Genomic DNA, 12769 nt, shown 5'->3' with positions numbered 1-12769 from the left:
GGGGAGTAACTATCTGCAGGTGTTGTTGACATGGCTTACAGCCAGGGGGCACAGTTGCCATGCTGCCAGAAACAGCTGCAGGAACCTGAACTGCAGGGTGCGGATCACTGCAGTCCCACCTTTGGAAGCTACGAGAACAAGCTTGCCCAGGACTTTGTGTGAATTGGCTCAGACACCTCCTCTCCCTCTCCAGCATCTCAAAATCGACTCTGGTAGCTTCTTAGCATTCAGCACAGCCCTCGCTCGTGAAGCTTAGACAGGTCGTTCCCTCCCTACAAAGCAGGGCGCTGACAGCTTTTTTTCCTTTCTCTTCCTCATTGCTTAATCTGTCTACTTCCTGATACTGATAGATTTTTAAATGAGCCTAGGACAATTGATAGCATTTCCCAATTAAAACCAAATACCCTACATCCACCCTTTACACAGCCACTGGGTACGAAGGAGCGCCGGGGACCACAGGCCCAGCTAGACATCTCTCTCTCTCTCTGCTGCCTCCTACCCTCTCTGCCTGCAGAGATGCTGCCCCCATCTCATGGGACCTGGCTCCTGCAGAGGGGCTCTGAAATGCAGGAGTGACTTTGAGATGCCAGTTAGAATGATGCTGGCTGAGATTTCTGAGCAGTCATAGGGCTAGAACCAGAGACAGGATTTTTCCTAATCCTTTTTGATGTCGACTTGTTTCATAACTACTGAATTCAGATGCTTCCCTCAGGATGGGAAGAAATCCTTACACAGCCGTAGTTACTGATAGAAAATTTGAGAGAGGGTGGGCTAAGGATCTGGGGAAGCATTATCCTCTTATTTTATTATTATTATTATAAATTATTAGAAATGAAAGAATGTAACTACTGCTTATTGAGTGCCCACAAGGCCCTGTGGTTGGCCCCTTACCTAAATTATCTCTAATCCCTATAAGAACATTTGAGAAGGATAATCTCTGTTTTACAGATGAGGAAATAGACACTCACAGAAGTTCTATGACTTATCCAAAGCAGCACACCTGGTAAATGTCAGTGCTGAATCTAGGTGGTCGGAATCCAAACCCATGCTCTTTCTGTTACTCTAGGGGTAACTTCTTGCTACTTGCTGGAGGGAGCATAAATTAAGTACCCATATTTGGGGACTGTGCTCAAGGCTACGTTAGAGGGTTGACAAATGGGAAAGCTGCAAAGGAGAGTTTATTTATTCATTGTCTTATCCGCTGGGAGAAGAAATGCCTGGGCGTGGTAGCTCTATTACACATATGGAATTTTATCTTCTCAGACCTCAGGACCCTCCTACAGTAAGATTCAAGATTACCCTGTGGGAATGCCCCCCAGAGAGGTCTAGACATGCACAGCAGCAGGACAGAGTCGGGAGAATTCCTCTTCCTATAATCCCAGCACCCTTCTCCATGCTGTGATAGTGAGCCCCAACTCCTGTTTCAGTTTCCACACCTCTTCCTAAGCCCTGTCTTATTTATTCCTCACCACCACCTGGGTGGGTGGGGCTCACTATTATCCCTCCATCACAGAGAAGGACACTCTCTGAGAATTAAGAGACTTGCTCAAGATTAACACGTCAGCTATTGTGGCGCTGGGTCTCAAATGCAAACCTTCTGACTTCATGCACATTCCTGGCAGTTAAAATGGTGGAAGCCAAGATCTTGCATGGTTGTAAGTATGGGTGAGTTCAGCCTTCAGAGCAAGCTTGTGGGCCACTAAAAGAAGAAGATCAGTAGGGTATTGGCCTTGCTGGAAGACAGAATAGAGCATAAGTGAGTGCATGTGAGGGTCACAGGTGGAATCCTCTAGCCTGCCAGCTGGCCGACCAGAGACAACTCATGTAGGCCACATCCTCTTCTCACTCTATCATGTCCCACCTTTGGCATTCTCACTATAGATTTCTCCAAACCTGACTGAGGTTGTTGAGCTCCACAAGAGCTAAGTTCCTGGATATCAGTGCAAATAGCAACAGGGGAAGTAAATTTCCTTCTTCCTCCAAGGCCAAGAGTGACTCTAATCTTTCACATGCAGTAACGAAGGATGCAGAAGGAAGGCAGCTTGTCATTAAAGATGCGGACTAAGAAGATGCTCTGAATCATTCTGCTGTGGTTGCTCTTATGCACCGGATGGTGGGATCTACACAAAATCTCATTCTAGAGTCCCTCTCATCATATCCTAAGCTAAACATGTCATTTTCTCACAGTGTTCCATGAGGCCTGTTTCCAACTCTGAGCATACCCACACACAAAAGCTTGACAAGTGCCATTCTAAAGGCTTAACGTGGCTCAACCAACATAGCCTCATTGTAATCAACCAAAATGACCCCAAAGCCACTCCTCCATCACTGACCTTCTTTTAGTGAATGACCCTGCCATTCACTCTGTTGCCCAGCAACTTGGGCTTCAGTTTTCACTTGTTTCTCTCTTATCTCCAATAAGTTCTGTTGATTCTACTTCATAGAACTTCTAGAATCCATCCACATCTCTCCACTGCCACTAGTCTTGTCAGATCCATCACCTGCACTCTTGACTTTAGAATATTTCCCTTATTCACTCCACCATGACTGTTTGGCTCCAGAGCCATCCTCCAGTCGCTCCAAACCTGCTTAAAACACTTTAATGGCTCCTCATTGCCTTTCAGGTAAATTCCAAACCCTTAAATATGACATATTATAAGATATGTCACAACGTAGTCCCTGCTAACTTCTCCAGCCGAGCTCGTCCTTCTTCCTAAGCCCTCACACACTCCACTCCAGCAACAGTGAACTTCTCGTGTCCTCCAAGTCCCAGAGTTCTCTCTCCTCAAGGCCTTTGCACATTTCACTCCTCCAACCAGGAGTTTTTCACCTGGTCTCCCCTTCTCATTTTTGAGATGCTAGCATAGACATTTCCTGTGGGAAATCTCCCTCCCCGCCAGCAGCAACCACCTGACACCTGCTCCCATTGCCCCCTGTACTTATGCCCTGGAAGAACTTGCGCCTTATATTGTAATTGTGTGTTTAGTTGTCTTTCTTTTCCAGACAGAGCACTCTGAGAGGTTGCAGACTGCTCATTATTAAGCACAGCACCCAGCATGTGGTGGGCACTCAATAAATACCTATTGCTTTCTTTTCCTTGCCTCTCAGTTTCATTAGTACTGACCACATCAGTCAGTTTCTCTCAAACATGTCCCCAGCGTCCCCAGGCTCTTCACTCCCGCTTTATCTCCCCCTCATGTCTCCTCTCCTTTCCACTCAGAAAAAGTTGTTTTAGGCTCATACCCTGAAATGTCACTTCAAAATATTTGACAAAAAGCAGAGAGAAGCTTAGTGTTGTTTTCCTTTTTTCCTCCAGTCTTCCATCATGACATGATGAACTGAGCACCAAGTGGATCTGAGTTGCCATGGTAACTGATAACAGTCTAGTCCTTTCACTTTCTTTGTAGGGGAAAAATATATCTCTTTTTCTATAACTAGCAGGAGATGAGGATTTATCTTACTGTCTGCTAGATGCCTAATAGCCCAAAGGACTTGTTCTCAATTACCTAGTGCTTTCATTCCATTCTGGAAACTCGTTGCTGCTGGTCATAGTGGTCCATCAGAACTGACACCATCACTGGTGCCATCCCCTTGGTTGTTACTCTGGAGTCTCACAAAGCCTTGCAAGGAGGAATTCTGAGATGTTTGACTGAAGGGTTCTGGAGAAAGAAATGTGTGTGTATATGTATGTGCATACATGCAAATGTGTCTGTTTGTCACGGGGTACAGGCACAAGAGAAAATATATTTCCCATTTTCATCCTGGCTGAGCTAGGTCATTACATGTAATAACTCAGGGACTCTCTGAACACAAAATCTTTACATAAAGAGCGGAAGAAGAGTCTATGAGGCCCAGGATCAGTGTGCATCCTCTAACTGGCTATACGTGTAGGAGGTAAGGAACGGCTGCTCACAGACATTCTTGACTTTAAGTAGGGCAGCCACATTTCCAATCTTAAGTAAAAAAGAAAAAGATCTTTATATAAAAAGGTATTTGTACATGCAAGAGAATAAAGACAAACTAAAGCCAATTCAAACTTCAGGGGGCAGGTTTCCTCCTTTTTTTTGTTCTAGGAAAAGGAAAAAAAATGATCTCTTCCATTTGAAGAGCTTTAGATTTCCCTGGTTATTTCTCATTTGGGTTGCCAGTGCTATGAGGTGGGCTTGGTGGATTACCCTGAAGTCCAGAGAGGCTAAGTGACCTACCAATGGTCACAGAGCAAGCTCATGACAGGCTCAGGGAGAATCCAGGTCTGCAAATTTGAAATCCAATGACTATCCTTCTCATCATACATGGACTCTCTCAAGAGAGAGCTAGGCCTTCTGACAGTAGGTATCTCCTTTGCATTCTACCTCCACTGACCATAACATGAATATTCATGGCAAAAGTCTCTGGGGCTAGACATTTAAGTGCAAGCAAGCTGGTTAGTCTTCTAGAAGATTCTCTGTATGGAGTCTATACCTATATGAGATATAGTTGAGTTAGCTATTGCTACTGCTGCTATAATCCCATTTACTCTTCCCAGCAACCCAATGTGGTCAGTACTAATGTAACTCTCATTTTAAAAATGAAGAAAGAGGCTCAGAAAGGTTAAGTTCCTTGTTCAAGGTCAAGGAGTTAATATTTGTGGAATAAAATATGAAGAGGAGAGAAAAGGAAAGAGGAAAGGGAAGAAAAGAAAGCTCTATGGGTAAATATTTTACCTACTTTCTGGGCCCTTTGCTAGGCGCTTACATATTGTATTTGCTTTAATCTCGTAGCATACCTCTGAGGAGTGTTTATTCTGTGTATGAGGAAGCTGAGGTTCAAAGAGGTTGGACTGCATTCTGGAGCTCATGCAGTAAGTAAGTAGCAAAGCAGGAATATCAGTCTAGTTCAACTTGGTCTGGCAAAATCTGTGCTCTTAACATTTATAAGATGCTATCTCCATATCTTCCATTAGTTACATCAATTGTGAAAGGCTACAGGGGAAAATACACTGTGAAACAACATTTGGACTGAAAGAGGGCTAGGAGATGCTCTTAGCTCCCTATACATGGATGTGGGAAGTAAGAACAAAGGAATTTTCAAACAGGGTCTAACAAATGTTCTAGCATGTTCAGTGTAACAGACCAGAGCTGCGTTGGTGAAAGGGCATGGCTATCCTCCACTAATTAGCTGTATGATATTGGGCAAATTATCCACCCTCTGGGCTTCTGTTTTCCCATATGTGAATTCTGGTGGTCAGACTAGTCAGTATTGGCAGAAAGACTTCAAATCACACGCCAATACTGATTAATTAATTGGTAGTGGCTGCCTGGAATGCTGGGTTGTGAAGGACTCTGAGGCTGCACCTACGCCACGATCATTTAGTGATCTCTGCCTTGGGAATTGGAGATGGGAATGAGGGCACACATGTCATAGATTTGCCATCACAAGGCTGATGTGTGATAAACATTTATAGTTTTATCATCTTTGTTTATTTACTCATTCTCTTGTAAAGTGGTTTCTATTTTTGATTGGCAAATAAATTCTCATACTCTGTATGGATCTTTATTGTCAAGCTACGAGGAAGAATCCCCAACCCCCCACCCCAGATCAATTAGTGAAGAATTTGCTGAGCTAACGCATCTTCCTCTTTGCCAGTGCCATGATGATTTCACGGACTTCAATCATTCCGAAGTTTTGCTGGTATCTTTCCAGATTAAAGAATCTTGGCATTTTTAATCTATCTCCATTTTCTTAATCATTATAATGATTAGAAAATGATGGTAGGATAGGAAGAAAGATGTTTTGATTTATTGAAAAATTTAGGATTTTTCACTTTGGAAAGTAGGCAGCTTAACGGCAACGTGATTGCAATGGATAAAAGCACAGCCAGTGAAGTCAAAGGGAATGTGGGATTTTCATGAAACACAAATACAGTGAAGAAGCAGCTTCTTTGGAAAACTGAGTGAAGAAAGTTACTTTAGGGCAGGAGATTTCAAAGTGCAATCGTATGAACATTTGGGATTTCTTGGAAGTACTTCAGAGATAGCTGCTGGGGACAGAAGTGTGTGTGGAGTTTGGTTGGGTAACTACTGGCTTCATTTCCCAAACTACACCCCTTGGCTCTTCTTATTTTCTGCTTTATGAATTACATTTCCATGCAAGATTTAGTGTGAGTAAACAGAATAAGTTTGAAAACCATGCGATTAGACACATAAAAGGAAGTACTGTTTCACATAACAGCCAAATATACTATTGAACCTGTTATACTAAGGAGCGCTCCAAAGGACTGTTAAGACAAAATCATTGATTCAAAAAGTTTGGACCATTTTCTGAAGGATAAACCCAAAGACAGCTGCTGGAGGCAGCTTTGCTCTATCTAACATTACAGTGAGGAAACGTCATGCCCTCTTCTAGGATATATACATTGGGTAGAGCTCAATATGATAAGTCTAAATTTCCAGCCTTGAAATTGCTCTTGTGTAGATGGCACCCTGCTTGTTCTGAACACCCTTTCTAGAAGCACCCTTGTTATTTACATAGAAAATAGCATGCTTGCTCCTGAGCTGGTAGGAGGATTGAAGAAGTAGCAAGTACTCAGAATTAATTAACTTTGATTTACAAAGCAGCATCACTGACATACATGGTAATTAAAATCTCACATTAGTTATTATTCTATTTGCTTTGCTGAGCAACATACACGCTCACACATGCACAAAGAGAAAAAAGTGTCATTCTTACTGTGATCTGAAGAACGTTTGGGTTTTCTTGAAAGTGCTTCAGGGATGGCTGTAGGGGACAGAATTTGTTTTGAAAATCAGAAGAGAGAGAGGGTTGTAAAGGAACAATGCCGACCGCTTATGCAACACCTATTAGGCGGCACACGTAAAAAATAATAGCTGCATTAATAATGCTGAAGACAGCTAACACTTTTTAAGTCCTAATCTTCTGCCAGGTACTGTTGTAAATGTTTTATATGTATTAACTAATTTAACCTACATACCAGCTTTATGAGGTAGGTGTTTTTATTATCCCCATTCTTACAGATGAGGAAACTGGAGCACAGAATGTTACAAAGTAAGTGGTGAGGTCAGGGTTGAAATGTAGACTGTCTGGCTTCAGACCCATTATCTGAATGACTATACTATGGCTTATTGTATAGAGTTCTTTAAGGAAAATATCTTATTAAACACTTAACAGTTATTCCACTTTATAGAAGAGAAAACTGCGGTTCATGAAAGTTCAGAAACTTGCCCAAGGTCATACAGCTAGGAAATTACATAAACAGGCTTTGAGTCTAGATTTGAGTCCAAAGTTTGTGGTAATTTCTAGTATAGCAGGCAGCCTCTCATGTATAGTATAAATTATGGCCACTTTCTATTTAACATATACAGACATAGAGAAAACTGATGGTAAGATGACAAAAATCTGTCAAAAAGCATCATCATCATCTTCCCAAACACCATCCATGTGAATTCCTAACTCTCAAACACAGAGAGTTGCTGAGAAAGAAACATCTTGATGAACTGTGGTCTTTATGTGGCTCAAGATTTTCTTGTTTCTTGGTCAGGAAAGAGACAATGAAAAGTCAAAACAAATAAGAATTCAAAGACGTAATCAGCAGTACAAAAAGAGATGTGAAATGAAACTCAAGGATGAGGTATCACAAGGTTCTGTGGAAGTGAAAAATGTGCTCAGACACTGTGTTTTAGCAGACTGGCACTCGTATAACCTCCAAGCTACACCTTTGACTCTAAAATGATTGGTACAACTCAATCCATACTTCATGACAAAGAATACCCAAGATGAGGCCACCGATGTCACCAATGTGCAATTTCTAAGCAATTGTTGCCTTTTCAGTTCTTTGTGGATACATTTGCTGACCACTGAATGACTGCATCAGCAGAACCTTCCTAGAGATGACAGAAGTCAGGAGACCTCACTGGGGTGAGGAAGCAGGAGTCTTGTGGCCACTGTAGTTAGTGCTAGAGGGATAGAAACAGATGTTACCCATTGAGTGGCATCTCTTCAAATGGGAAAGAGAGCTAAAGGATGCAGACCTCTTCTCTTTGCCTCAGACCCTTCTTATTTTATTTCACTTCATTTTTCTATGGTTTTATTGAGGTATATTTGATGTAGAATACACTACATATATTTCAAGTGTACAATTTGATGAATTTGATGTAAGTATACATTCGTGAAATCATCATCATAATCAAGATAATGAATACATCCATCACCCTGGAAGTTTCCTTTTACTCCTTTATGAATCCCCATCCCTCACCACCCCTGTCATCCAGGCAACCACTGATTTGCTTTCTGACATATAGATTATCTGCATTTTCTGGAATTTTATATAAATGGAATCATACCATATGTATGCTTTTTTGTTTTTTGTTGGGAGGTGTGTCTGGCTTCTTTTACTCAGCATAAATATTTTGAGATTCTTCTTGGGTGCAGTAGTAATTTGTTGTATGGATATACCACAATTTATTTGTTTATTTACCTGTTGACGGATATTTGGGTGATTCCCAGTTTTTGGCTAATATAAATAAAGCTGCTCTGAATATTTGTCTATAAGTCTTTGTGTGGATATGTGTTCCTCTTTTTTCTTGGCTTAATACTTAGGAGGGGAATGGTAGATCAAGTAGTGGGTATATGTTTAATTTTTAAAAGAAACTGCCAGACTATTTTACAAAGCGATTTTACCATTTTGCATTCCCACCAGTAGTGCATGAGTGTTCCAGTTGCTCCAGATTCTTGACAATGCTTGGTACGGTTAGTCTTTGAAATTTTTAACCATTGTAATAGATTATAGTGGTATCTCATTGTTGTTTTAATTTGCATTTCCTTAATGCTTAAAGATGCTGAGCATCTTTTCATGTGTTTTTTGCCATCTGTAAATTTTCTTTTGGTGAAATGTCTTTTCAAATCTTTTCTCTATTTTTTCAATGGATTGTTTGTCTTATTACTAATTTATAAGAATTCTTCACATATTTTAGATCTAAATCTTGTGTTGGATATATGTCATGCAAATATTTTCTCCCACTCTAGAATTTGCTTTATTTTTATAACAGCATCTTTTGAAGTGCAAAGGTTTTAACTTTATGAAATCTGAATTATTTCTTTTTTGTTTTACAGTTCATGCTTTTGTTTCATATTTAAGAAATCTTTGCCAAGCCCAAGGTCGCTAAGATTTTCTCTTACATTTTTTCCTAGAAGTTCTGTAATTTTAGATCTCACATTTAGTTTTATGATCAATTTGGAGTTAATTCTTGTTTATGGTGTGAAGTAAGGTCCAAGGTTCATTTTTTTGCATATGACTATCCAACTGTTCTAGCACCATTTTTTGAAAAGATTATCCTTTTCCCATTGAATTTCCTCATACCTTTGTCAAAGCCAATTGACTATATGTATGTGGGTTCATTCTTATGCTATTCTGTTCTATTGATCTATTTGCACAGACTTATATTTGACATGAAAGTAGTCATGCTTTCCTTGAGGGTCTTGATTATCAGATTCTTTTCACTGACTTTAAGAGTAGACATGACCAAATCAGATGTCAACAGAGGGGATAATTCGTCCCCGGGTAGGGAATATATTGGGCCAGCATTTACTGGAGTATAACCTTTGTGAGAATAGAGACATTGTTTAATTCACCCTTATTCCTAATGAGTGGATTGAAAAATTAGACATGATATAACTAGAAGATAGTTGAAATAGGAACTAGGTAACCTCAGATCTAGTGTGGCTTTGTCATTCCCTGGTATTTTATCTTGGGTAGTTCACTTAGTCTTCTAAGCCTCCGTTTTTAGAAAATGGGAGTATTAAAACAGGTAAGACTGGGGCTGGCCCCGTGGCCGAGTGGTTAACTTCACGCGCTCCGCTGCAGGCGGCCCAGTGTTTCGTTGGTTCGAATCCTGGGCGCGGACATAGCACTGCTCATCAAACCACGCTGAGGCAGCGTCCCATATGCCACAACTAGAAGGACCCACAACAAAGAATATACAACTATGTACTGGGGGGCTTTGGGGAGAAAAAGGAAAAAATAAAATCTTTAAAAAAAAAAAAACCAGGTAAGACTGGAGAGTCAGTGTGCTAAGGGTGTGAGCATATATAAGGCGGAAGGGATAGACATGACATTTTTGCTTTCTCCAGACATGTAAATGCTAACATAGAAAGGAGTTCACTTTACTTTATGCGTCAACAGAACAGGTTTTCTCAATCTCAGCATGACTGACATTTTAGGCTGGATAATTCTTTCCTGTAGGGGGCTGTCCTGTGCACTGTAGGATGTTTAGCAGCATCCCTGGCCTCTATATGGAGTGCCAGTAACACCCCCTTCCCAAGCGTGGCAACCAAAAATGTCTCCAGATATTGTCAAATGTCTATGGGGGCAAAATCACCCTGGTTGAGAACTACTGCTAAAGAGGGTGAAAATTGTATCCAGTGAAGTAGGCTATAGGGAGACAACATTTCCAGTAGTAGGGGGAACTTGATCATGGTCAGAATTACCAATGGTAGATTCAAGCTGCTTCAGGTAGGTGTGGGGGTGAAAGTGATCTTTCTATTATTGTCCAAGAATAGCAGGTGGCTATACATCGCAGTGGGTATTCAAACACTGACTAGATAGCTGATGTAGGTGAAAACTGACCCTTCTAAGCCTCAGTTTTCTCATCTGTAACATGGGTATAATAATGCCAACGCCACAGCGTTCTGTGAAGATTAAATGAGATGATGTACATAAAGCCCTCTGGACAGCACCTAGCACATTGTATATACTCGACATGTGGTGGATATTGTTATTATTGTAGAGGCAGAAATACCTGCCCTCCAGAAACACTTCCCTACACGCGGAAGCTTTTGCCCTGTCCATTCTCTTCCCAGTTCCTCTGCAAGGGAAGAGAAGATGCTTACCTGACTGAGCAAAGCATTGACACAGAGGTCACTAGTGACCAATGTGATTGTACCCTGAAAAGCTTCAGTCTCATTCGTTCTCACACTTCTGTCTTCCTATTTCTGTGTGGCAAGCAGATGGAGGCAGGCCTGGCCACTAGGGGGAGGCTGCTATTCATTTATGATTCAATGTCTCCAGATGGGTGAGATGACTTGAGCCGCTCTTGGGACCTGGTCACCTCTCTTTTCTTACTGGCATGTTTGAGAATACTGGGTCAAGATTTAGATGAGGAGGAGAGAGAAAGAAAGAGGTGCCAGGTAAGAATTAATAAGTGAGGCCCCGGAGAGACCTGTGAGGCAACCTACCCTTTTTTTTTTTATCAGAGCTTTGCAATATTTACAATTCTATCAATAATGTAGTACTTTCCATCCCTTTTATTGTTAGCCACTGTACACAATTTTCTTGGAAAACCATAAAGTGGAAGGATAATTAGAAGACCTGGATTTGGGTCCTTTAGAGTCCCAGACTCTATAACTACAGAATAACCATCAAATCAGCAACCCAATCCATAGTAATTTAAATTATGACCTTTAGAGTTCCTTTCACCAATAAAAAACTTTTACAGATTCAAGAATCTGTAAAAGAAGGTTGGACTTGCCTTTCATGGTCCTTTTAAGCTCTAATTATTTTCTCTGAGTTTTCCTTTTCATGTGACTGCATAGAATTCTAGGCACAGACACCATTAAATATCTTGCACCCTTCATAAAAAAGAAAGCCCTGCCTCATATCTTTCTGGTGGATCGATCTATATTATAATTTTTTTCAAAGCCTTTTCTGGAATGACAATTCATATTTTGCATAATACCTTAGTCTTTAAATTGTATCACGAAGGAGACGATTGTAAGCATGACAGCTTATTCTAAGGCTCTAACACCGATAATAAGAGAACAGCTTTGTCACCCACGAATGATGTGTCTGTAATTATCTTTCACTGACTGTGAAAAAGAAAATAAAACAGAGCCAGTTTTTTTTTAGAGATCATTGCTTCTCCATGTGCTTTACTGAACTCAGGAAGACATGGGTGAACATCTGAGGTCTTTCTAAATCTCGTCTTTCCAAACATCAGAGTGGATGTTTTGTAGACATCCATAGCAATAGGCTGCGTGAGAACAGTCCATATGTCTGTACCCAAAGGAACACCCGTCTTTCTGCTCTTTCTGGGCTTTCTCTTTTCATCGCCTTCATATAAACATTTCATTCATCTCCTTTCATCCTCATCAGAGGTGAATTATTTTCCTTTCAGAAGCATGTTCCTCCAAAGCAAAAATGCAAATGTTGTACCTGTTTCCTTAATTCTGATTCCTGTGTGAATACAGTAATTCATCCCTCATATTTGCTCTGTCTCTGCTCCAGGATTTGCTTGTTAGTGGGAATTCTGGAATCCTTGGGCATCCACTAACCTTACTGCCACAGCTATGTCTGCAGAGGCAGCACCGACGCCCTGCTCAGAGGGGGTCAGGCCCAGACTTCAGCATTTCACACATGTTCTCAGAGCTGCATCCTTAGATAGAAAAATGGACCAGCAGTTTTAGGATATGACTCCCAAATTCTAAACAGCAAGAGAGGGATCAATTTCCATTCTTATTCTAGGTAAATGGGGCAGCCTGAGCACCTAGTGCCCTCAGAACATAAGTCAGCACCTCCACTTACTGCTAACAGGCAGTTTACAAACACTTAGAACAGCAGTGTTGGTATTTCAGTGAAATGAGGTGTGATTGTGTTTTAAATTGTGTGCAGGTGACTTGAAATAATCAATAACCGAGCAGGCTAGAGTCCTTTTCCCAAGACCTTGCTTCCTGTATTTGCCCAAAGACTATACCCCTGGATACTATGATTGCCCCTAAT

At 41.0% G+C, this 12769-nt stretch overlaps 1 protein-coding gene across 15 annotated transcripts in view; it reads right to left on the bottom strand.

Moving 5' to 3' along the window:
* The window catches only part of ATP10B (ATPase phospholipid transporting 10B (putative)), a 286689-nt gene that overhangs the window by 149564 nt on the left and 124356 nt on the right, over window positions 1-12769 (bottom strand). For 8 of the 15 annotated variants that reach the window (XM_070569117.1, XM_070569116.1, XM_070569109.1 and 5 more), the window contains one exon: window positions 6709-6756. The exons of the other annotated variants lie outside the window; for them this stretch is intronic. The gene's annotated coding sequence lies outside the window, so the exon portion shown is untranslated. The remainder of the gene's footprint in view (window positions 1-6708; window positions 6757-12769) is intronic. 15 annotated transcript variants of the gene reach the window in all.

Source organism: Equus przewalskii, chromosome 13 (assembly GCF_037783145.1).
Source record: "Equus przewalskii isolate Varuska chromosome 13, EquPr2, whole genome shotgun sequence".
NCBI lineage: Eukaryota > Metazoa > Chordata > Mammalia > Perissodactyla > Equidae > Equus > Equus przewalskii.
Note: the sequence above shows the minus strand (reverse complement) of the source record. Positions and strands in the feature narration are given on the sequence as shown.